Genomic DNA, 25,111 nt, shown 5'->3' on the forward strand with positions numbered 1-25,111 from the left:
TTTCCCAGCACCACTTGTTGAATAGACAGTCATTTCCACCATTGAATAGTCTTGACACCCTTTTCAAAAATAATTTGACCATATATGCGACGGTTTATTTCTGGGATCTCTATTCCATCCTATTGGTCTATATGTCTGTCTTTAGGCCAGTACTGCACTGTTTTGATTATTGTAGCTTTGTAGTAAGTTTTGAAATCAGTAAGTGTGAGACTTCCACCTTTGTTCTTTTTCAAGATTGTTTTGAATACTCAGAGTTCTCTGAGTTTCCATATGAATTTTAGGATTGATAATTCCATTTATGCAAAAAAGTGTCATTGAGATTTTGATGGGGATTGCATTGAATCTTTCAATCACTTTGGTTAGTATTAACATCTTAACAATATTAAGCCTTCCAATCCATAAACATGGGATGTCTTTCCATTTATTGCAACTTCTTTAATTTCTTTCTACAATGTTTTGTAGTTTTCAGTGTACAAGTCTTTGCCTCTTTGGTTAAGTTTATTCCTATATGTTTTATTCTGTTCACTGCTATTGTAAATTGAATTGTTTACTCAGTATCCTTTTGGATTGTTCATTGTTACTTTATAGAAAGGCATTCTGTGCTTCACCATTGAGCATGATGTTAGCTGTGAGCTTTTCACAAATGGCCTTTATTAGTTGTTGTACTTTCCTCTTATTCCTGGCTTGTTGAGTGTTTTTTATCATGAAAACATTTTTGAATTTTGTTAAATAATTATTCTGCATCAATTGAAAAGCATGTTGGGTTTTTATACCTTTATTTTATTCATGGGGTGTATTTCACCAATTGATTTTCAATGTTGATTCATCCCTGCATTCCAGTTAAAATCCTATTTGGTCATGGCGTATTATCCTTTTAATGTGTTATTGAATTATGTTCTCCAGTATTTTGTTGAGAATTTTTGCATCAACATCATGAGGGATATTAGTCTATGGTTTTCTTTTCTTGTAGTCTTCATCTGGCTTTGGTATCAGGATAATAGTGGCTTCATATAAGTTAAAAAATATCGCTTCCTTTTCAATTTTTTGGAAGAGTTTGAGAAGGATTGATATTGTTTCTTTTCTAAATGTTTGGTAGAATTCACCATTCAAGGGAGCTTCCCTGGTGGCGCAGTGGTTGAAAGTCCGCCTGCCGATGCAGGGGACACGGGTTCGTGCCCCGGTCCGGGAAGATACCACATGCCGCAGAGCAGCTGGGCCTGTGAGCCATGGCTGCTGAGCCTGCGTGTCCGGAGCCTGTGCTCCGCAATGGGAGAGGCCACAACAGTGAGAGGCCCACGTACCGCAAAAAAAAAAAAAAAAAAAAAAAAAAAAAAAAGAATTCACCATTCAAAAGCCCTGGGCTTTTCTTTGTTAGGAGTTTTTTTTTTTTTTTTTGCGGTACGCGGGCCTCTCACTGCTGTGGCCTCTCCCCCTGCGGAGCACAGGCTCCGCACACGCAGGCTCAGTGGCCATGGCTCACGGGCCCAGCCGCTCTGCGGCATGCGGGATCCTCCCAGACCGGGGCACGAACCCGTGTCCCCTGCATCGGCAGGCGGACTCCCAACCACTGCGCCACCAGGGAAGCCCTGTTAGGAGTTTTTTGACTAATAATTTACTAATCTCCTTACTAACTATAGGTCTGCTCAGATTTTCTGTTTCTTCATTGCGTTAGTTATGTGTTTCTAGGAATTTTTCTATTTCATATAGATTACCCAAATTGTTTGTGTATAATTGTTCTTAGCTTTTTGTTTATAATCCCTTTATTTCTGTAAGATGAGTAGTAATATTCCCTTTTATGGGCTTCCCTGGTGGCGCAGTGGTTGAGAGTCTGCCTGCTAATGCAGGGGACACGGGTTCAAGCACTGGTCTGGGAGGATCCCACATGCTGCAGAGCAACTAGGCCCATGAGCCACAACTACTGAGCCTGTGTGTCTGGAGCCTGTGCTCCGCAACAAGAGAGGCCGCGATAGTGAGAGGCCCGCACACCGTGATGAAGAGTGGCCCCCGCTTGCCACACTTAGAGAAAGCCCTCGCACAGAAATGAAGACCCAACACAACCAAAAATAAAATTAATTAATTAATTAATTAAAAAAAATATATTCCCTTTTATTTCTGATTTTAATTATTTCAATCATTTCAATCTTCTCTTTTTTCTTAGTCTAGCTAAAAATTTGTCAATTTTGTTGATCCTTTAGAAAAATCAACTCTTGGTTTTCTTGATTTTCTCTATAAATTTTACATTCTCTATTTTACCTCTGCTCAAGTTTTTATTATTTCTTTCCTTCTGCTGGTTTTGAGTTTAGTTTATTCTCCTTTCTCTGTTCCTTGAGGTGTAAAGTTAGATTGTTGATTTGAGATCTTTCTCTTTTTTTAATGTACTTGTTTACAGTTGTAAATTTCCCTCTTAGCACTGCTTTCTCAGCATCCCATACATTTTAGTATGTTATGTTTTTATTTTCATGTATCTCAGAATAATTTCTAATTTCCCTTGTGATTTTTTTCTTTCATATATTGGTTGTTTTAGAGTATGTTGTTTAATTTTTATGTATTTATGGGATTTTATAGTTTCCATCTACTATTGACTTCTAGTTTCATTCTATTGTGATCAAAAATGATATTTTGCATGATTTCAGTCTTCTTAAATTTAATATTTGTTTTGTGGTCATTTTGGGAGACTGTCTTCCTTATTAATCTTCTGTCTGGTTGTCTATCCATTATTGAAAATGGAGTATCAATGGATAACCCACTGTTATCATAGAGCTGTCTATTCCTCCCTTCAATTCTGTCAATGTTTGCTTCCTGTATTTAGGAGCTCTGAGGTTTATTGCATATATGTTTATAATTATTATATCTTCTTGGTGAATTGAACTTCTTATCATTATATAGTGTCCTTCTTTGCCTCATAACATTTTTTGACTTAAGGTGTATTTTGTTGGGGGTTAGTATAGCCACCACTGATCTCTTTTGGTTACAACTGACATGGAATATCCTTTTCAATCCTTTCACTTTCAGTTCATTTTTGTCCTTACATCTAAAGTGAGTCCCTTATAGACAACATTTAGTTGGATCCTGTTTTTTTTATCCATTCTGGCACTCTAAGTCTTTGGGGAGTTTAATACATTTACATTTAAAGTAAGAACTGACAGGGAAAGACTTATTTCTGTCATTTTGCTATTTGTTTTCTGTATGTCTTATTGGGTTTTTTTCCCCCTCATTTCCTACGTTACTACATTCCTTTGTGTTTAGTTGATTTTTCAGAGTGACAAGTTTTTATTCCCTTCTCACTTCCTTTGGTGTATATTTTATAAGCACCTTGTGGTTACCATGGGAGTTACATAAAACACCCTAAAATCATAACAGTCTATTTTAAACTAACAAATTAACTCCAATGGCATACGAAAACTCTACTCTTATATCACTTTGCCTCCACACTTTGTTATTGATGTCACAAATTACATCTTTATTTATTGTGTACTCATTAAGGTAGATTGAATCCTCTAAAAGAATGAAAAGTGGAGATAACAAACATACTAGTGAGATTTACATTTGTCCATGTACTTATGTTTACTGGAAGACTTCATATTTTCACAAGGTTTTGAGTTACTGCCTAGCATCTTTTATTTCAACCTGAAGTACTCCTTTTAGCATTTATTGCAAGGTCGGTCTACCAGTAAAGAACATTCTCAGCTTTTATTTTTCTGGGAATGTCTTAATTTCTCCCTCATTTTTGAAGTACAGTTTTGCTGGATATAGAATTTTTGGTTGGCAGTTGTCCTGGTTCAGGTGAGACAGAAATCATCCATTTCCAGACAAGCCAGAGTGTCACAAACAAGTTCCACTCTTTTCCTCCTGTCTGAAAGAGGAACCTGGAATTGGATGGCTTCTTCCCTTCCACGCTGTGCTACACGGGGAAGGATGAGACACAAGTGAACAAAAACACCATAAAATTTCCTACTACTGTGAGCATGACGCTTCCTTGATTGAGCTTTTGCTTGGTTGCTGTGGCCCCTGCCTGGTTTTTGCAGCTCCCACAGAGCTATTTCAGTCGATCTGTTGTTGCTAACTTGGTGTTTCTGAGGGAAAACGGCAAGGGCTCAGAACTTTGTGGTCCCCTGTCTTGCTGACGTTACTCCTCCAAGGTAAAGGCCAAGATAGTACAGACAGTAGTTCTCAAAGTGGGGTCCTGACCAGCAATGCCAGCAACACCTGGACTTCCAGAAATGAAGGTTCTTAGCTCCCCTCACCAGCCCTACTAAGTCAGATGCTCAGGGCTAACATTTGAGAGGCACTGCCATCAACTTCCGTTTCTTAGAAATTCTTTAGGCTGAGAAAAAGAACTAGACAGGTACGGAGAGAGAGAAAGCAGACTTTTTTCCCCTCAATTATTCAGTGGAACCACAGACTTAGATTTATAGTAGGTGTCACAGTGGACCAGTGCTTACACATCTATTATCTCCCCAGATTTGCTAAGTCATCATGCCACCAGATTTCTGCAGCTGAAAAGTTATCAGCACACATTAAAGCAAACTTTGTTGTCTGGCAGAGGCAGAGATCCTGCCTTTGAAGCAGCCTCTTGTCTGCTTGCAGGCCAGGCACCTGCCTCTGCAGCCAGGGAACAGCCCTCAGCAGGGTGCCTGGGCCTCAGCTCTCTCCCATTGTCTGCAAATCCAGGTTTCTTGTTTCATCCTCTTTTTCATTCATCTCTCCTTTAACGAACAGCTGAGATCATCTGTGACCTCTTTTTGAAAAATAAAAATGCAGAGTCATTCTTCTCCATAAGACTGTAAGCAAAAGGCCTAAATCTCCCATCCCTCTCACCTGTGAACAAGAAGAGGGCTGATTCTGCCGCGTGTCCTCGTGTAGTGACTACACATCCTGCTGGGCTATCCATCCACATCTGCTGCACCCTTCTTGTGCATGCGTGTTCCCTCCTTGTGCACGTGTGTCCCCCCCTTGTCAGGCACATCCCCTCCTGGCACAGTTGTGGCTCCCAGCCCATGTGTGGACCTGGGAAGCCACTCTGTTTCCACTCAGACTGTGAACCTCCCATGGCCTTGTGAGCGCCAAGGGTCCTTGTGACATGAGGGTCTATGTCACTACTGAGAAGGCCAGTATGACCCCCAGGTGTTTTTCTCCATCCCTAGAGGATGACTGTTCCCAAGCATCCCAGGTTTTATGTGTGTTACCATCCTTCACACAAAATGCATTCACCTACCTCATTTCATGAAGCGTCTTATGTAATCTCACCAAGTGTTACCTGAAATAAGTGTCTATCATGAACTCTTTGCAGAAAATGGTAGTTAAATAAAGTTAACACAGGTTAGTGTTTCTTTTCACTACAGGAGTTCACAAAGCCTTTATTAAGAAAATGTTGAGACTCTCCAAGAGGTGAGAATATAATCATTTTCCAAATTTCATTTGAATACAAATCTTTTTTGTTTGTTTGTTTGTTTTTCTAGAACAGTCTCATGAGAACACACTGCAGACACTATCCTCCCTCTTTCCCTCAGCACTCAGTAACCTCTTCTGTGGGCATGTCTGACTCTGTGTGAATTTTATCTAGGAACAGCCAACTAGAGGCTCAGGTGGTTGGCACCCCTACCCGCTAGCCACCCTTGCCCATTGGTGGCTGGGGCAGAAGATGACCACCCCACTTCCTGTCTCTCTGGTGGGACGATGGGGCAGGTTCCATGCTGTCTCCCAGGGATCCCGGGGGCTGAGCCCCAGGGCCATCCCCATCCCCCCACCAGGTCTCCTGGGAGCCCCTCCAGAATAAATCTACCTGTGCTCAGATCCTCGACTCAAAACTTGCTGTTGGGGAAAAATATTTAAGACAGGGGATTCCTGTTCAGTCCCCTTTGTGATCAAATTCAAATAGAGAAGAACCAGAAACACCCAGTAAAGGCAGGGTCGGAATCATGGGTCAGAGGACACACATGGAGCAGCCAGGAGTCCACCAGCCTCGAATAGCTACCAAAGGTGTGGCCGTCGGGGCAGAGGCTCCCCGCCTGCATGTACAAGCCTCCTGCAGCGCAAACAACACACAACCACAGCTACTAAAGAAAAGGCTTCATTTAGGCAGTGGAAAGCAAGGTGGGCCGAGACCTTAGTAATAATTTTCCCAGGATTGTGAAAATCTTTTAAATGGGGGACAATAATTAGATAAAAGAAGATGAATTGTCACCAACTTTTAAGAGCAGGAAAAATGGGCTCAAAACTGAGGATGGGGCTTCCCTGGTGGTGCAGTGGTTGGGAGTCCGCCTGCCGATGCAGGGGACACGGGTTCGTGTCCCAGTCCGGGAAGATCCCACGTGCCGCGGAGCGGCTGGGCCCGTGAGCCGTGGCCGCTGAGCCTGCGCGTCCGGAGCCTGTGCTCCGCAATGGGAGAGGCCACAACAGTGAGAGGCCCGCGTACCGCAAAAAAAAAAAAAAAAAAAAAAACAACTGAGGATGGAGCTCTGCATAAGGAGCTCCCCCCTCACGATGAAGAGAAGGACTCGCCTCTGCTCGCCTCACCCATGTGCCTGGCACAGAGGTTCCGTGAAAGCCCGGAGGCCCGTCCCCTTCCACAGCAGGTGGTCCACAGTGGGTGCTCATCACCACCACGCGCCCTCTCTCCTGGCTCAAGTCCTCCGTCAAGGTCAGCAAGACGCAATTAGAATGCAGAGGCCTCCGTGTCCACACCCTTGGCTAATTGAACTCACCCAGATGTTTTCTTTTCTGCTCAGTGAAACGATGACATTATTAGAGGTTAATAGTTAGGGGTTTATCTAAATGAGGGATCTGTAAAATTCTTAATTTAGCCACTGAGCACCTAATAGAAATGAAATTGGACCCGAGATTCTGACCGTATTTCAATTTCATGGGAACTACTTTGCACGAAGCACGCAGGGCTGGGTCACTAAGAAGGCTGGGTCACTCTTTCTATACAATACCTTTCGTTTCTGCTAACAAAGACCTAATTTTATGTATCTCCGTGAGGCTTCTCCTTTGGGAATTCTCTTTCATTAGGAATCTGATTTCTGCTCTAAGAATCCTTAGCTGTGAATTTGCTGGTGTGGAGGGTCATGGGAGGAGTTAAGTGAGAAGAAACAGAGGTCACAGAAGGGGTTTGGGATAGAAGGGGAGGAAATGGGTAAGAGCGTGGATAAGTGACTTTTCCAAGTATTTTACTTGGGGATAAAAGAGTAGCTGAACATATAGATGATGAAGGATGGATGTCAGTATCTGACAGAGCACAGGGTCCAAGTATGAAAAATGAGGGATGAAAGGAAGCGATGGCTAAGGGCCGAGCATCGGGTGAGCGCGGACAAGTGATGGAGTGCTGTGGGACAGACTGGGCGGTGCGGCGGCAGGTCACACGATGTCACAGTCACAGGTGTCGGTCTGGGAGGGGACAGCCAGGGCCAGGCTGGGGCCGCTGGTGAGCCGAGTATGGGGCTTCTGGGTGGTCAGGATTTGGGGAGCTGAAAGAGCACGGCATCGCCTCCTTAGGATGTATCCCTGGATAGCGGGGATTACATGGTTTCTGGGATGCAACGTACTTGCACAGTGGAGATACCACCCTTAGTTCCCGTTTGTTTTTTATGGTTTCTTTCTGCTGTTCTTTTGGTTTTTTAACTGAAGCATGTAGCTTCCCCGGGAGGAATGCCTGTGCTGTGTCTGGTGGCACGTGGGGGTCACCTGGAGAGGAAGCCTGACTCACAAGGACATACAGAGCCCTTGGTGTGTGGTCAGACCAGTTGTATTTCTGCATCACAGCTCTGGGGTGGGGGCTGGATGCTTGAAACAGGAAAATGAAGTGAAAAGTCATTCAGTAAACTGAACAGTTTGGCTCTTAGTTTCTACTCTTGGCCATCTTCCTCACTCCAAAAACAATTGTTGTCATCAACTGGGATTAAAAATTGGGCCTCTAGGGCTTCCCTGGTGGTGCAGTGGTTGAGAGTCCGCCTGCCGATGCAGGGGACACTTGTTCGTGCCCCGGTCCGGGAGGATCCCACGTGCCGTGGAGCGGCTGGGCCCGTGAGCCATGGCCGCTGAGCCTGCGCATCCGGAGCCTGTGCTCCACAATGGGAGAGGCCACAACAGTGAGAGGCCCGCGTACCGCAAAAAAAAAAATTTGGGCCTCTAGATTCCTTAATAGTGTAGACATCCGTGTATGTTTCTGAGCTGAAGCGAGAGGTACAACCATAAGCTCCCCGTTCTCGGTAGTCTCTGAGGTCGGGCCACTTCGATCTGCGGTCCCACATCTCAGGAAAATATGTCGCCCCCTGCTGGCCAAATCCTCAAACCTGGTGCCACCAGGGAGACCGTTGGAAGGTGACTCCATTTCACCCCACCAGACAGGTGCTCCGTGGAACTGAGATGCTCCCAGAGGTCACGGCTTGTGCAGGGCGGGGGGCCCACCGCCCATGGGGACTCTGAACAGCAGAGGAAAATGAGCTCAGACCCTCCTTGTCTGGGCGCAGGTCCAAAGCCAGTTTGGCTGCAAATGTAAAGTCACTTTGAGATCTGCTGCCTCCTAACAATCCGTGTGACCTTTTCATTCCACTCCATGTTATTTCCATGTTAATTTTACTATTAAGGTAGGGATTTAAATTCGATGATACTTAAATTACTCAAAATGTACCTTCTAAAGACTTGGATGGAATTTGCCCTCCAGGAGGAAGTGTGAATGTCTCCTGGGTCCCCTGGCCCCACACCCCAGGGAGGAGGGTGGTCGACACCAGGGCAGCTTCAGGTGGAGCAGCCCCAGAGGGGCTTCCTTTCTCCCTTCCTTCCTTCCTTCTTCCTTCCTTCTTCCATCCAGACCCTTCCAAGTCTGTGATAATATCTTTATTTACACTTGTCTTCTCATCTGATTCTTATACGCTTTGTCACAAAAAGGCAGTTACAGGTCACATATATTCAAACATACACATTTTATCCAAAGTAACATTTTGCATCTCATTTTCTCTTACACCCAGTGCTCTGAACTATGTTCCTTTTATCAACTTCATCTTTCTCTTGTTATTCCGTATTCTACTCTTTTGACAAGCTCTCTGACCCATTTACACATGCATGTGCCCCACTGCGATGCCCCGCCACCCTTCCGTGAGACCCTCAGCAGTGTTCTTGGCTGTCTCTCCACCCTGCCTTGTTCTATAGCTCTGTGGGCTGGGACCAGCCACACCACTCTTCCGCGTTGAATCCTGGCCTTTTAAACTGGCTCTGCTCCTAGCTCTTCCCAGCGTTGTGTCCTGAAGAAGACTAACTCTGCAGCAAAGCTATTATTGCTGTTGATACTGAAATCACTATTGACTGAGCAGCTGTTACTTCCACCCGACTTGCAATTGCCTGGCGTTGTGCTTGGTCCTTCATGCTCATCGCAGGTGTCAGCTCAGCACCACCTCTGAGGGTCTGACTGGCATCACCCCCACCTCATAGATGGGAAGACTGAGTCTCAGGAATGTTCATCGAATTTCTCAAGGGAAGGGCAGGATCCTACACAACTCGGGGTGCCTGCATCCCAGCCACAGATGACATCCACGTTGGGTGGAAATAATAATAATAATAAAAATAATAATAATAGTGAGAAGAGGCCAAGGGAAGGGAATAACAAATTACTGTTTATCTATAGGAATGATGACCCATCTGGAGAAAAGCAGTGGCCGGCCGCTCAGCCCCTACTGGCCAAGTCAGCCCAGCAACTCTGGCAGCCGTGTGCTGGAAGCATGAGCAGTAGCTCCCATAGGGTGCATGTGGGAGTCATTTGGGGAGGTTTTTAAAAATAGAAAAACAAAACTTTCATCCCCTCGAGTCCAGAATGGACCTGGTGCAGGCTGTGCACACACGCTCCCCAGGCAGGTGTGGCAACAGTGCTGCCCCAGGCCACGAGCCCAGCTGCTTCTCCTGTGCAGCCTGCAAGAACCTCGAGACCAGGAGGGGATTAGGGTTGGGGGTCTTGTTTCTTACAGTTCTCTGTCTGAGACTAAAGACTCCTTGTCACATTCTAATCCTTCCCTACTACCCCCTTTTTATTATCCATTCCCCTTAATTATTTTTGGAATATCCCCACTCACTACTTTCTTCTCTGTAAGCACAGACCCTCTTGAACAGCTTCTGTTAAAATATCGGCTGCCTTTCCTTTTGGGTCATGACCCTAGATGCTCATTTTTATCAGTTTCTCCAACACTGTCAGTTGCTCTTTTCTGTCTTCAAAAGATTTCGTTTAACAAAATAGCCATTTCCCACCAGACTGTTAACATAGCCAAGTTAAATGTGATGGTTGTTAACACAAATGTTGTATTTTCTCTTCCTTAAAATTGAAAACCAAAATGTTACCTAATAAATCATTTCACTTGGGTCATATCTAGATCTTTTTTCCTCAAAGGGATGTACTTGTGTTACCTTCTGATTAAATGTTACTGGTCATCCTAGGTACTTAAAACAGATTCCCATCTATGAAAGCACACATCCCACCGGAAGAAATCATAGGTAAATAAGACAAAGAAAATTATTGGCATCAGAAGCTACTTGATCAGCCCATCTTATTTCCTAATAACTTCCAAATCTTTTATAATTAATTTCTTCTTACGCTACTATTTTTCTCATTTCATTTCCAGTACTCTGTCTCTCACGGGTATATCGTGAGTATTTTCTGGCCCTGCTTCTTTCTATCTTCTGTACTACTAATTTTCTCATCTTTTGCAATACTTACTTAGTCCATTTTTAATTTTTTATTGTGAAGTATAAGATTGGTGCAAACGAGTTTACTAAAGAATGTTTTTCCTAACAAATTAATAAAGTGAAAATGTGCCTCCAGGTTGAGAAACAGAACATAGCCGTGCACTTGAAGCTGCACATGCTGGCCCTGACTGCATGATTTCCCTTCTCCCCAGAGATAAGCACCATCTTGAATTTTTGCTAATATCTCTGTTGCTTTATTTTATGCATCAGAGTGTGGCCCACTGACCTGCAGCATCAGCGTCACCTGGTAACTTAACACGTGCATTTCCTGGGTCCTCACTGACTCAGAGACTCTGGGCCCTGTGATCTGAGTGTTGACACGCCTTCCGGGTTCTAAGCAGGCTACTTTTTGAGCACAACGCCCTGAAGGATATCTTTAATTTCACATATCTTTGACCTTCGTATACATGGAATTATTTTATACCAATAGTAGACAGAGGATCCAGTTTATGTAGAAGCTTGTTTATCCCTTCTAGAGTTCGTGGATATTTATGTTGTTTCCAGTTTTGTGTTAATATCAGCAATGCTATTCGGAATATTCCTCCACACAATTAAAAGAGGCTGTGGGGTGTGACCCTGGAGCAGCATTGCTGACGGCAGATGGCAACACACTCTTCCAAAGTGGTTGTATCATCTACAGCCCGGTCAGCATGGAAGACGCCCACTGCCTCTCTCCATGTCAACGCTTTAATTTTCTGCCCTCTCCAGTGAGTTTGCTGCAATTTCTCATTGCATAATGTATATGACTGTGGATTCTGTGGGTTAGCTGAGGTATAACTGATATGCAATCAGCAGCACGTCTTCAAGTGCACAACTTAGTAAATGTTGATGGACCCTGAATTCACACACAAAACTATCACTGTGACCAAGATGACACAACCAGCAGCCCCAGGAGTTTCCTTGAGACTCTTCTTGCAATCTTCTCTCCTTTCACCCCATCCAAAACACTTCCAGTTCCCCTTTCGCTTTTTCCTTTGCTCCCTGGGTTACTGGGAAGCACACTGTTCCATCTCCAAATGTCCGGGTTTTTTCCTCCTGTTGCTGATCCTCGTGCTGCTCCATCGCAGCGAAAGAACCTGCTTGGCTTGCTTTGAGTCCTTGTCAACACCCTGAGACTGGCTGTGTGGCCTTCGTCCACGTCCAGCACATGGGGGAGAGTCAAAGTTTGGGTCAAAGTTTGGATCAAATGTTGTTTCCAGCTGTTCTACGAATTTTTGAGAGATGGGTGTTGAAATCTCAGCTACATCAGTAGATTTGTCTATTTCTCTTGGCAGTGCTGTTAGTTCAAAGCTCTGTTTGCTGCATAAACTTTCAGAATTATGTCCTCATAATGAATTGACATTTTCATCAATAGGAAATGACATTCTTTATCCCTGGTAATATTTTTTGCTCTAAAATCCACTTCGTCTGATACTAATGTAGAGATTCCAGCTTTCTTCTGCTTAGTGTTCGCATGGTATAGCTTTTCTTGTCCTTTTATTTTGAACCTATTTGTGTGTTCATATTAGGTTTGTTGGAGGCAATTGTCTTTGTCCATCCAGGCTGCTATAACAGAACCCCACAAACCGGGCTGCTTATAAACAAGGCATTGATTTCTCACAGTTCTGGAGGCTGGACGTCCAAGATCAAGGTACCAGCAGATACAGTGTCTGGTGAGGACCCACTTCCTGGTTCATAGATGGCAGTCTTTACACGTGGAGCGCCCTCATGTGGAGGAAGGGGTGAGGGAGCTCTCTGGGGTCTCTTTTATAAGGACACTAATCCCATCATGAGGGCTCCACCCTCATGACCTCATCAACCCTCAGAGGCCCCACCTCCTGACACCATCCCCTTGGGGGATGATTTCAGGGGACACAACATTGAATCCACTGCACGTCCTCTGCAGCCACATCCTTTCTCATGCAGCCTGAGGGCAGGTAGGTTATTGACTCCCAAGGACCATGAGAGAAAATCCTTTGATCCTCACACAATATCTTCTGGAAAAAGATATAAAAATCCCATCTTACAGAAGAGAAAACTGAAACCCAAAGAGGTTAAGTAACTTTTTCTCCAGCATAATCTCAGATCCCCGTAGAGGCAGAACAAGTGTCCCCTCTCCCAGCATCTAACCTGCAGCCTTCCCCTCTAGACTGTCCTCTTCATGCTCCAAGTAGGCTCCTACCGACCTGCTCACCCAGAGATAGCAGATTCAATCCGGCCATTAAGACACGTGGGTAAACCTGACACACAAAATTACCCACCAGCTTTAATTAACTAAGAAGTCTCATTCATGTTTTACAATTAAGTGATTAAACAGTCAGTTTTCAAATATTTTCTTGATGAAGCCATGAGTTTCAAGAAACCAAGTGCTGTAATTAAGACAAAGAGTGAAATAGAATGTCTGACAACTGCATAGGTTGAAACCGTCTGAGACAAACATCCTTCCCTGAGTAGAAGTCAAGCACTTTGAAAGGAGTATTAGGGAGTGATACTAAGATTGTATCTTAGTGATAAAAGTGATAAAAAAAAGATTGCATAAATACACGAGAAAGCAGCATTTATCAAAGTTTGCCACGAACCCAGCAGTGCAATAGGTGAAACCCACGCATATTAACATTAAACCCTCACATGAACACTGTAAGATAGAAATCCTCACTTTTGCTTTTTAAGCAAAGGACGAACTCAAGCTGAGAGTTCAAGTGACTCCCACTAAGTAGCACAGCATCCAGCTGACAGAGCAGTGCAGGGAGCCAGGCCTCCACCTCCAGGCCCAGAGCTGCCTCCGCAGCCCAGCCCCCCAGGCCGGGACCCCCGCACTCCCATCCCAGCTGTGCAGCCCTGAGGGCGCTGTTCAGCAGCTCCTCCTTGGTTTCTCATCTGCTCAGAGATCATCATCATCATCATCATCATAGTTGTAGTAGTATCTACTGCATAGAGCTGTTGTAATGATTAAATAAACACATGTAGAGTCCTTGGAACAGTAGCCCACATGTTGTAGGTGCCAGATAAAGACTGGCCATTATTATTCTTCCTGCACCATCACTGTATTTTGTGTGCTATCTGGATAGTTTGAAAAGTCCTCTCCTATTCTCACAACACTCAGTGGAGAAACAGAGCCTCAAATGGGGCCTTTTTGTGCAGAAAGTACAAAGCAGAGCTGGGCACAACCTAGCTGTCTCAGACTCCATGTCCTTTTCCATGACACAAAGAGCATTGGTCTGGTCATTTCATATTTTCCTCCCTCCCTCCCTCCCCCACCTGACAGCACTGTCTCAGGGAGCAGCGTGGTGCCTCACTGAGATCCGTCTTCACGCGTGTCGTGGAGAATGTCCATCAAAAGATGCCATCTCACTTCAGGGAGCACAGGCTTCAGGTGATGAGAGCTCATGCAGAATAATGTTGGACTATAAAGTCCAGAAAATGTTCGTGGGGTTTTCTCCAGTTTTATCTTTCCCCTCAGGTTTTGTCAATTATATTTCTGAAGTGTCCTGTCTAAACAGTCAACCTTACTTCTCCCTCTTAACAAACTTCCTTCCATCAGACTGGTCAGCTTATTGGTCCATAAGCTCTTTCCCTAAGCTCTGAAGTCACCTTTTAGCTGTCTTTTCTCTGACCATCACTATTCTGGGAATTCATACCACTCAAAGGAGAGTCTCTTCCATTACTGGTAATTTACTTTTCTCAACTAAAGAAAAAACTCTTTAAGGGAATGGATCTGATTTCCTCACAGTGTGTGACTGACTAGCGAGCATACCCAGTGTGTAAATGACGGGTGGGAGGTGGATGGATGGATGGATGAACAACACTTGGATTAACTTGCAGTTATACTGGCAGAGCTGCATTCCCCCTTGCTAATTAGGAAAACTTTTTCCACTTCTCCATTTTTTCTAATATTCTCCAAGAAAAAATAACCTACTGATTTTGAGTTTTTCATCAATTGACTTCCTTAGTATTCTTAGATAAGTCTCATTTATTGGAGTTTTACTCTTCCCCCTTTGAATCTCAATTAACTCTAAGCTGTGAAATCAGCTCAACTCATACTGATATCTGGAAAATGATAAGAAAGTTTCTTACTATTTGTAGTTTTAAAACGTACCACTGTGACTTGAAAAGTGTTGGAATTTTCCATCCCCCTCTGATCCCACATACAAACAATTCCTCTGATAGAGAACCGATTGAAAATTGAAGGGCACGGTTAAACGCTACTGTTGGTTTGGTTTCTTGGGAGAACCAAAGTTGTTGTTATGTATGGCAGACCCTAAATCATATAGCATTTCACAAATGGGATGTGTTATTAACACGTAAGAATCAATTAGCTTGTACGATAGGGAAGGAAACCCAGGACACAGAATGTATGAGGGGGAGTAAATGGCAAAGGAAGCCCTAGAGCGTGAATGAGTTTTGGGTTCTGGACTCCATCAAGCCTCCCACGTGAGTCAGAGGAGGGGACTCGTAAGAGGAAATGGGTCCTAGGCAGAGGGCAGAGAGATTGGCTTTGGTTTGGGGGAGTTCTTTTCCCCGGGTCTCTGCCTACTTGGAGGAAAATTTTTAACTAGTTTGCACTTGGCCTCACCTTGGGAAGTTGGGTTTTCCTCTTCCACACGCTTCTCACCAGACCTTCCCATCATGGGGATTATTTCCACATGAATTGTCTTCACCCACTTTGCTGTATTTTTGCCTCATCTGCACTGCTGTCCTCCATCAGCCTGGTCCACTTACTCTCCAGCTGGGCTGGGTGCAGTTGCTCATTTTCCTTGTTGTCCGTTTCAGTTCATGTGGACATTTTTCCCTTGAGCCTCTCTCAGTCCATTTCCATTTCACAAAAGATCAGAATTCTCTTTGTTATCCTCCCAAGTTTTGTAAGGAATAAAAACAAAAGAGACAAAGCATTAAACTGAACTTTTCTATTTTCTGTTTTTATCACATACAATATAATGTTTGACTGGTCTTGCATTGATCTTTTCAGTTAATTTCATAAGGGCTGAGTGTCTCATTCTCAAGAGGGCAGCTACTGATTCTTTCATTTTATGGAAACATTCGTTGTCGGTCGGCCAGCAAAGGCGTGAGCCTAGAATAACACTGTCATCATTTGAACAGTTACTATTAGATGAAAATATTTGCTTTTTTTCAGTTCAGCTCAAGCACTGCATGGCCCTCCCTACCAAGCCTGCAGTAGGAGCTTAGCATCTAAAACAGGAAACACTAACAAACAGTAAAACAGAGGAAATTTGAAACTTAGATCAAGACATGAAATCAGCACATATTTAGTTGTGAAGGCACAGACAAGACACAACTAGGATGAAATGACAAGAGGACATCAGCAAACTTGCGACTCCAGAGAGAAGCCCTCAACTCTTAGGATCACCTGAGAAGGCTTTGTGGAACACAGCAGGGTACCTGCCAGGCCAGGGCAGTAAGGAGATGTATAATGATATGATTTAAATTTCAGTTGCTTAATATAATATCCCCATATAGTATTTAACTTCACAGTTATGAGAAGGCTATGGAAAGATCCTATTTCAAGAATTTTTTTAGTATGCATTGCTTAAAATTGAACCTGCCACTTATTTGAATTTTCTTTCATTTTTTTCAATGTTAATGGGGCTGGTGTTTTGAGTATCCACACCATTCACTTATGAATTGACTTGCAATGTAAAATCAAATGAATAATTTCTTGTCATTTCCACAATATAAAAAGAGAATACAGAATAACAGAATTAGCACAAGTTACTTAGTTTCTCTGAGCTCAGTCCCTTCATCTGTGTAAAATACAGAGAGTAAAATGCTGTTGTCGATGTCAAATTTGAAAATTAAAGGAGACCATCTGTACAAATCACTTAGCACTCCAACAAATGTTAAAACCCCTTTTGATTATTACATCAATAAATTGCCACAGGGGGAAAAACGTACAGCTTAAATTTTCTTGGAAATAAATACAAATGATTGGCTTTACTTCCTGTGTAATTTTGCATATGTGAAGAGTAATACCAACCTAATAATAATTGGATGTGAGAGTTCACTGAGGTGGTATGTATAAGGAGCTTAGGAAGGTAATGTTAGCTATTATTACCATTATTATTAAAATTGTCCTCAAAAATTAAGAACTATGAAAACAATTTTCCGTAACAACTTTTCTTAGAGAAGTTGCTTCTTTATTCTGAAAGATTAATCACACAAATGCTTCTTCCTTTCAGATGCTAGAAAGCGTATGTTAAAAGCAGTGCATATGAAAAAAATAATAAACAGTAGACAGGAATATTGCTTTCCCAGAGAACAATTTTTTTCAGGCAATTTACTTTGTTGGAGAAAAAATATTTTCTAGAAGTATTTCTTTTCCTATTGTTTTTCCCCCTAAGAATCTAAACTATTCCCCTCTGACTGGATGATAAAAGACAATTCAGGGAGCAGAAGTTATTAACTACCAAATAGCAAATAAAACTAGGCACCTAATGCCTGTGTCCAAGAGCTGACATCTGGTCTACCTGACAGCTGTACTTAGGAATATGATTCAGCTGATACTATCAAGTGAACTGAAAAAATGGTCTGACGTTGAACCTAAGAAGAAAGTATAATCACAAAATATTTCTGCAGTTTGCAAGCTATTCATTCCCTTAGGTACGGCAATGACTGATGGGCAGTGTATGCACATGAGTTTTCATTGCTGCGTCTTTCACAGCCTCGGCTGAAGCACAAAAAATAGCGTGAGACTTACCTAATTCTCATAGATCATGTGCTCCTGAAGACCCCATTTCTTGATTTAAAACAGAATCCCATTCCTGGTATCCCACTTATTTCTTCCATTGGACTCTGGAAAATGCAACAGTTAGTATTTCACAATTAATATTTGGTTCATGGTTTGTTACCTTGGACTGGAATGTGGCACCCTCTTGACTGACTACATTTGACAGTAGCCATTTCTTAGGAAATTAGTACAGAACAGCTTCTAGGGTGGGCTACAAATAAATTAGGCTCTGGGAAACTAAAAATTAAAATTGAAAGTAAAATCCATAGCTGTCATTCATCATCATGACACTGAAACTGTGCTATAGCTTTGGGAAATGTTTGCGAGATGATGAGCTCCAAAGAGCAATCTGTGAAGCCAGGAGCTACATATTTTAAAGATATGTTGGGCTTCCCTGGTGGCACAGTGGTTGAGAATCTGCCTGCCAATGCAGGGGACATGGGTTCGAGCCCTGGTCTGGGAGGATCCCACATGCCACGGAGCAACTGGGCCCATGAGCCACAACTACTGAGCCTGTGCATCTGGAGCCTGTGCTCTGCAACAAGAGAGGCCGCGACAGTGAGATGCCCACGCACCACGATGAAGAGTGGCCCCCGCTCGCCGCAACTGGAGAAAGCCCTCGCAGAGCAACGAAGACCCAACACAGCCAAAAATAAATAAATAAATAAATAAAATTTAAAAAAAAAAAAGATATGTCGTATATGCACCAAAAAATGAAAAAAAAAGGGAAGAAAGAGTAATGGAAATAACTCAAGCATTGGAGGAAATATTATGGAATATTACAGATATGAGATAGAATATTACATATAGAGTAGATATGATGAAAACCACGAGGATCAGAATGACTGACCCAAGGTCATTCAGCATACAAATGCCCGAGTCCAGTTTGGAATTCAGTCTGTCTTTTTTATTTAGTTTTATGTGGTTCGTTAGTGGTTGCAAACTCTAATGCTCATCAGTGATGTAAATGTGCAGTGAAGACTAGAGGAATCAAAAAGTGGATGATTGCCTCAATCCATCAAAAAAAAAAAATGGTGAAGATATTCTATGCCCCAAATCCCGAGTTGATATTCACCTGGTTCTCCATGTGCAGCTCTGGCATTGCCCTGCCCTGCCTTCCCCAGAAAGGAGGGAAGAGGGTCTCAGTCTTAAGGCAGGGCTGCCTCAGCAATCTCAGTTCTCCTGCGTAGACTGGACCCGCCCAGGCTGTTGGCATGTGAGTGTGTAAAAAATCAGAGCTCAGATCAGGAATCTCACATCAAAAATAAAGTAAGATAGAAATTTTGTTCAAAATAAATGGAGTTATTTAGGTTCTTATTTACTTAAAGTATAACATGCCTCTTATCTTGGCTCATTTTAATCTTTTGCCATTTTCCTGCACATTCCATGTCCATTTCACCTCCAAGTCTCTGCTCTCGTTGCTGCTCCAGCCTGAAACGCTCGCCTGCTCACAGGACACGCGTCATTGTCCCAAACCCCCTTCTTCCCCCGGGCCTGTCAAAATCATGTTTCCACGGTAAGGTCTTTCCCGGCACTCGGAAGTTCAAATTTCTTAAAGACAGGAGATAGTTCATATAAGTGTGTTAAAAATGATCAAAGAAGACAATTTAGGTGACGCAGACATGCTTCAGGAGGCAGATGGTCTGTTCTTGGAGAACCGTACAGTGGGGTGGGAAGTAGGAAGATTTTACAGGACAAAGAAAAGACCCAGGAAGAGACACTTGACACTATCTGACTGGCTAGGGCCATCAGTGAACCCTGGACGGCGGGAAGACTCAGAGCCTCTCGGCCGGTGGGGCCTGGCCGACTGCCCTGCGTTCCTGGTGGAGCAGGACATTCACAGGGACACAAAGTTCACCTAAGTTTCCGTTTGCTGATGTGGCACCGGGCAGAAGCAGCTCCACCTCGGGCCTAGAAATTACTTCAACACATCTTCAAGATGAACATCTCTTGGATCAGCTCAGTGCTGAGCACGCAAATGCTGCACAGAAAAGCGGCTCGACTCGTATTGCTCATTGCTGGAGAGGGGCTTCTAATGTACAGCATCCACACTCCAAATGTATATATGAACTATAACCACATAGATACATACTATAAATGTATATGAACTCTTACTGTATATAAACTAAAACAATGTGTATATGTATAAATTACAACTGCATATACATATACCCATGTATAAACACCTACGAATTTGTAGAAAAACGTTTCCTTATTTACATCTTTTACAAAAACAATTTCTAAGAATTTAACAGACTTTATGCATTTTTTTCTAGAAGATTGAAAAATAATTTGTTGTTGTGGCGAGCGGGGGCTCCTCTTTGTTGGGGTGCACAGGCTTCTCATTGCAGTGGTTTCTCTTGTTGTAGAGCTCGGGCTCTAGGCACGTGGGCTTCAGTAGTTGTGACACACAGACTCAGTAGTTGTGGCTTGCGGGCTCTGGAGCACAGGCTCAGCAGTTGTGGCACACGGGCTTAGTTGCTCCGTGGCATGTGGGATCTTCCCAGACCAGGGCTTGAACCTGTGTCCCCTGCATTGGCAGGTGGATTCTTAACCACTGCTCCACCAGGGAAGCCCAAAATATAAGCATTCTTGCACAATGTCTTTAGAAGTATATTCTCCTTGAAAGAGAATATAGTCAGTACTAAATCAAAATGCTTCAGAGTTACATGAAGCAGATGAATTTTCATCATAGAAAAATGAGACCTTTTTATTTAAATGAAATCATTTGTTTAGCAGAAATGTAAAACTTGAAATGGCAGTTAAGGTAGCTTCTCTCCAAGGGAAATTCAGATGCATCTGTGTGCACTAACATTTTTTTTTTTTTTTTTTTCGATACGCGGGCCTCTCACTGTTGTGGCCTCTCCCGTTGCGGAGCACATGCTCCAGACATGCAGGCTCAGCGGCCATGGCTCATGGGCCCAGCCGCTCCGTGGCATGTGGGATCCTCCCAGACCCGGACACGAACCCGTGTCCCCTGCATCGGCAGGCGGACTCTCAACCACTGCGCCACCAGGGAAGCCCCGCATTAACATCTTTTAACATTCTATTCCCTAAAAGCTTCAGAAGGTGGAAATTTTTAGAAAACAAAAATTAAATGTTCAGGATGTAAATGCGCTTTTTTTATTATTACGAAAGTGTTTACAATACTGCAAAGCATTACATGAAGAATAACCCATTCCCAATCTTAACACTGTCACATGTCATTATTTTGTAATATCAAAGAAGCTTTTGAATGAAAAGCCAGGCATAATTGCCTTTTAAACCACTGATATTACCAGCTTTTAAGCACAAAAATAAATGTGTTCACTAAAAATCAGTAAAGAGTTTCTTTAAAACAAAAATTAATCTGGGCTAATTACAAGAGGAATAAAAAAAATAATAGCTGTTAGGAAATTATAGGCTTCCCTTGTGAAGACTCTCCATATTGCAAAATTCTAGAAAATGAATAGGTGGTTGGTAACGGTGAGTGGTTTCTGAGGAGCTGCTATGTATGAATAAGGTTATTTCTTCCGTACACACACGCACACACACACACACACACACACACGCAGTGAGAACCCTGTCAAAGTGTTTTCTCTTATAAAATGAAGTTACATTACAGGAGGCGCTGGCTGGGGTCTGACCCTGAAATATCCCCCGATGTCTGAAGTTTGCAGGTCACCCAGTTCGCCTCGGCTGACATTTGTTTGTTAATGAGACAAACATTATCAAGGGGGCACTGGTGGTCCTTAGCGGCCTGTCCCAACTCAAGTGGCTTTGTTATAAAGGTGTCCTGTGAAATTAAAGCACGATTACACATTTTAGTGAATCTCCTAGTATGAATGATGTGAATGAGGACCTTCTCTGCAGCCCTTCCCCGTCCCCATCTGACCGTGAGGGGACAGTGACCACACACTGGCCCAAGGAGCTAGAGGGAAGGGGACTCTGCAGAAGTGCCCTGGCCCTGGTCTTCATGGCAGCAGAGATTGTGGTCTTGAACAAGCTGTCTACCCCTGAAATAACCTGAGAGGATTAAAGCTTCAAAAAGTTTGCTCAAGTTAGTTTCACCCAAAGGCAGTGACTCAGATGCCACCATCACCCAGGCCCTGCCGCCCCTCAAGGACCTCTGCCTGCCATCTCACTGACCCATGCTGCCTCTCGCCAGAGGCACCCCTGGTCTGGCTGGCCCAGGGTGGGCTGCGAGCCTCTCCCCTGTACCCCCGAGGCCTCCAGGGGAGCTCAGGAATGTTGAGGTTGTGCTTTAACTTCCTGTGGGTCTGACTCTCGCCCCCGATTAAGCCTTGGACCCAGGCAGGCAGAGCAAGGTCTGGGTCACCTCTGAATCACTGGCAGGGGCTGGACCCTGGCACAGAGCAAGCCCTCATGAACGTTTGCTGAATATATTCATTTAAAAAAGATAAAAACAGTGAAAAGTAAAACATTTCCAAATTGCATTTAAATGGGAATTTCTGATACTCACCTCTGTCAATATCACCTGTTTATGTCATCTTAAATCTTCTTTTACAACCAATTTACAATCCATCAGCTTAATCCAAAACATCTTCTTTTTTTTTTTTTTTTTTGCATTACGCCAGCCTCTCACTGTTGTGGTCTCTCCCGTTGCGGAGCACAGGCTCCGGACGCGCAGGTTCAGTGGCCATGGCTCACGGGCCCAGCCACTCCGCAGCATGTGGGATCTTCCCGAACCGGGGCATGAACCCGGGTCCCCTGCATCGGCAGGCGGACTCTCAACCACTGCGCCACCAGGGAAGCCCCAAAACATCTTCTTAATAATGTTAGTGTTTTCTCTCTGATTACAAAAAAAATCAGTACCTAAATATTATCATAGCCATGTTGTATCTGTCCAGTGTGCACTGAATAGTCAAGTGAGTAAACAGTTGCACATTCAACCAGGATAATAGTTAACAGAATAACAGTGTCGCTGTAATGTAAGGTAGACTGAGGTTTGTCTGAGTGGAAATTTTTTTCACTTTCCAAATTTCCTTTGGACTTATTTCTATAGAATTACTAAGGTTCTCAAGGAATCCTTTAAATTTGTCAGACGTTCTGTGCACATAAATAGAATAGCCCGCTACCCATCCTGTAGTTTATCTCTGTGTTGTATTTCAAACTTCTATCTTCTTCTTCTTCCGGGAACTTCCCCATCAGTGTGATGGGGCAGCTGCTCTGATGCCAACTCACAGTCCTGGGGGAATATGTTGAGAGGGAGAGCTGGGCAGAGTTGGGCCAGGACATTTGCCCACCTGTTCTCTCTCCTGGTGAATTTGGTCCAAGGACTTGGGTTCCGCGTCTGTGAAAGAGGAGAAAGGACTTTCTGCACAGGGTGGCTGTAAGAATGACACAACCTGGATGCAGCCGGTTATCTGTGTATTTACTCCATTTCCCTGGTTGCACTGTTTTCTGCCTTTCCCTCTTTTTCTCCTCAAATCACTTAAAAATCCATCACACATATGGTCTCCAATGGGGCTCATTAAGCAATAAGAATAGGACATTTTAAAGCCCTGCATCACCCTCTATGCAAAGCATTCTGGGGGACACATAAGGTTCATCAATCTTGATTTGACTCAAACTGCCACAATTCAGAGAATGTTGTGATTGTGGTGACCTTGTTTCTCTTTCCTGATGCTCCCCTCTCTCTTGCACAAGTTCTTCCTTTATTCTCTGTTAACTTTACTCCCTCTTTGATTATGATAATTGCCTTTCTCAAAGCTTACATTAGGGTTGAAATGTCGACTTGAATTCGTTATGGACCAGATGGAAAATAAAAGAATATGTTTTTAAACTTGGGCTGAGTTAGAAAGCAAGGGGCTTTTTTGGTTTGTTTGCTTGTTTCTTTGCTTTTTCTTTTTATGTATGTCTATCACCCAGCTTCATCCCTACCTAGGACTACCTTTAAAATGGATTGTTTGCTCAGCCATTTTTTCATTTTTTCAAGAATTTTTATGGAGAGCCACTTGCTGTGCACAAAAGTGAGCATGAGACCCGTCCTTGCCCTTGGGGCTTCTCATGGTCAGCCCAGCCTTCCCTGCCCCAGGACAACAGACTCAGTGAGGACAATAATCAATAACAAAGGAAAACAAAGGAGAAGATGGAATCCTTGGGACCTTTTCATTCACTTCTTTTTTTTTTTTTTAACATCTTTATTGGAGTATAATTGCTTTACAATGTTGTGTTAGTTTCTGCTGTATAACAAAATGAGTCAGCTATAGTATACATATATCCCCATATCCCTTCCCTCTTGCATCTCCCTCCCACCCTCCCTATCCCAGCCCTCTAGGTGGTCACAAAATTCATTCACTTCTGAGTAAATATTTCTTAAACCTATACTACGAGCCAGACAGCAATGTTCTGTGAGACAAAGAAAATAGACTGTGATCTTGACCTTCGTTAGAGAGATTTGGAACTCCGTGTTTTAGGACTTTTCATTTGGAAAAGTAAGTGAGCACCCTAGATCAAATTATACTAAGGAAAAAATATTCCTAGAAAAAGTACAAATGTAAAAATCACAGTCATTAGCTAAGACTTCATGATAAATAAGACTAACTCAGTATTTTGTAAAAATTTGGAGAATTAGGGAGCATATGCTTTGTTCTTACCTCTATTGACTTTTGCTTTGAGTAGCTGGAGGGGCTGACTGTTCTTGGTAGCTAATGTTTGTCAATGACAAAGACATGCAAGTTAAAGTCGGTTTTTATATTCTCAAGCAATTTCTGAGTAATAATGTAATGTCATTTCTGAGTAATATAATGTAATGTCATAATGTAAATAAGTCATTCTAACAGTTATGTTTCTACCATCCAAAGATTTCATTCATTCATTCAGTTAATAGCTAAGCATCTCCCTTGAGGTATCAGGCATTATGCTGGGGAAATGTAGAAACAAAGTAACATAGTCATGGAATCTACAGGATTTTGAAAAAGAAACTTCAATAAAATAATCATATCAATAAATATAGTATTATAAATTGTGATAAGCGCTATACAGGAAAAATAGCAGCAGCTATGAGGGCTTAAAAGCACCTGATTGAATCTGAGGTATTGTGGGGGGTGGTGCCTAAATACTTACTTTATGGGGGATTTTTTATTATAAATTCATTTCCTTTAATGCTATTCCGGAGGGACTTCCGGGTAAGATGGCGGAAGAGTAAGACGCGGAGATCACCTTCCTCCCCACGGATACACCAGAAATACAGCTACACGTGGAACAACTCCTACAGAACACCTACTGAATGCTGGCAGAAGACCCCAGACCTCCCAAAAGGCAAGAAACTCCCCACATACCTGGGTAGGGCAAAGCGGAGAGATTCCCGCACAGAGGATCGGTGCCGAGCGGCACTCACCCGCCCGAGAGGCTTCTCTGCTCGCCCGCCAGGGCGGGCGGCGCTGGAAGCTGAGGCTCGGGCTTCGGTCAGAGCGCAGGGAAAGGACTGGGGCTGGCGGCGAGAACTCAGCCTGAAGGGGGCTAATGTGCCACAGCTAGCCGGCAGGGAGTCCGGGAAAACTCTGGAGCTGCCGAAGAGGCAAGAGACTTTTTCTTCCCTCTTGGTTTCCTGGTGCGCGAGGAGAGGGGATTAAGAGCGCTGCTTAAAGGGGCTCCACAGACGGGCGCGAGTCACGACTGAGAGCGCGGAGCCCAGTGACGGGCGTGGGACGCTGGGGC

General features: G+C 43.5%; 1 protein-coding gene across 1 annotated transcript in view; it reads left to right on the plus strand.

The window, feature by feature from the left end:
• The window catches only part of ADARB2 (adenosine deaminase RNA specific B2 (inactive)), a gene marked incomplete at both ends in the record, with an annotated part of 387,024 nt that overhangs the window by 211,063 nt on the left and 150,850 nt on the right, over positions 1–25,111 (plus strand). The gene's annotated exons all lie outside the window — the stretch shown is intronic.

Source organism: Mesoplodon bidens (genome assembly GCF_964165515.1).
Source record: "Mesoplodon bidens genome assembly, chromosome: 3".
In the NCBI taxonomy this organism is placed as follows: Eukaryota; Metazoa; Chordata; class Mammalia; order Artiodactyla; family Ziphiidae; genus Mesoplodon; species Mesoplodon bidens.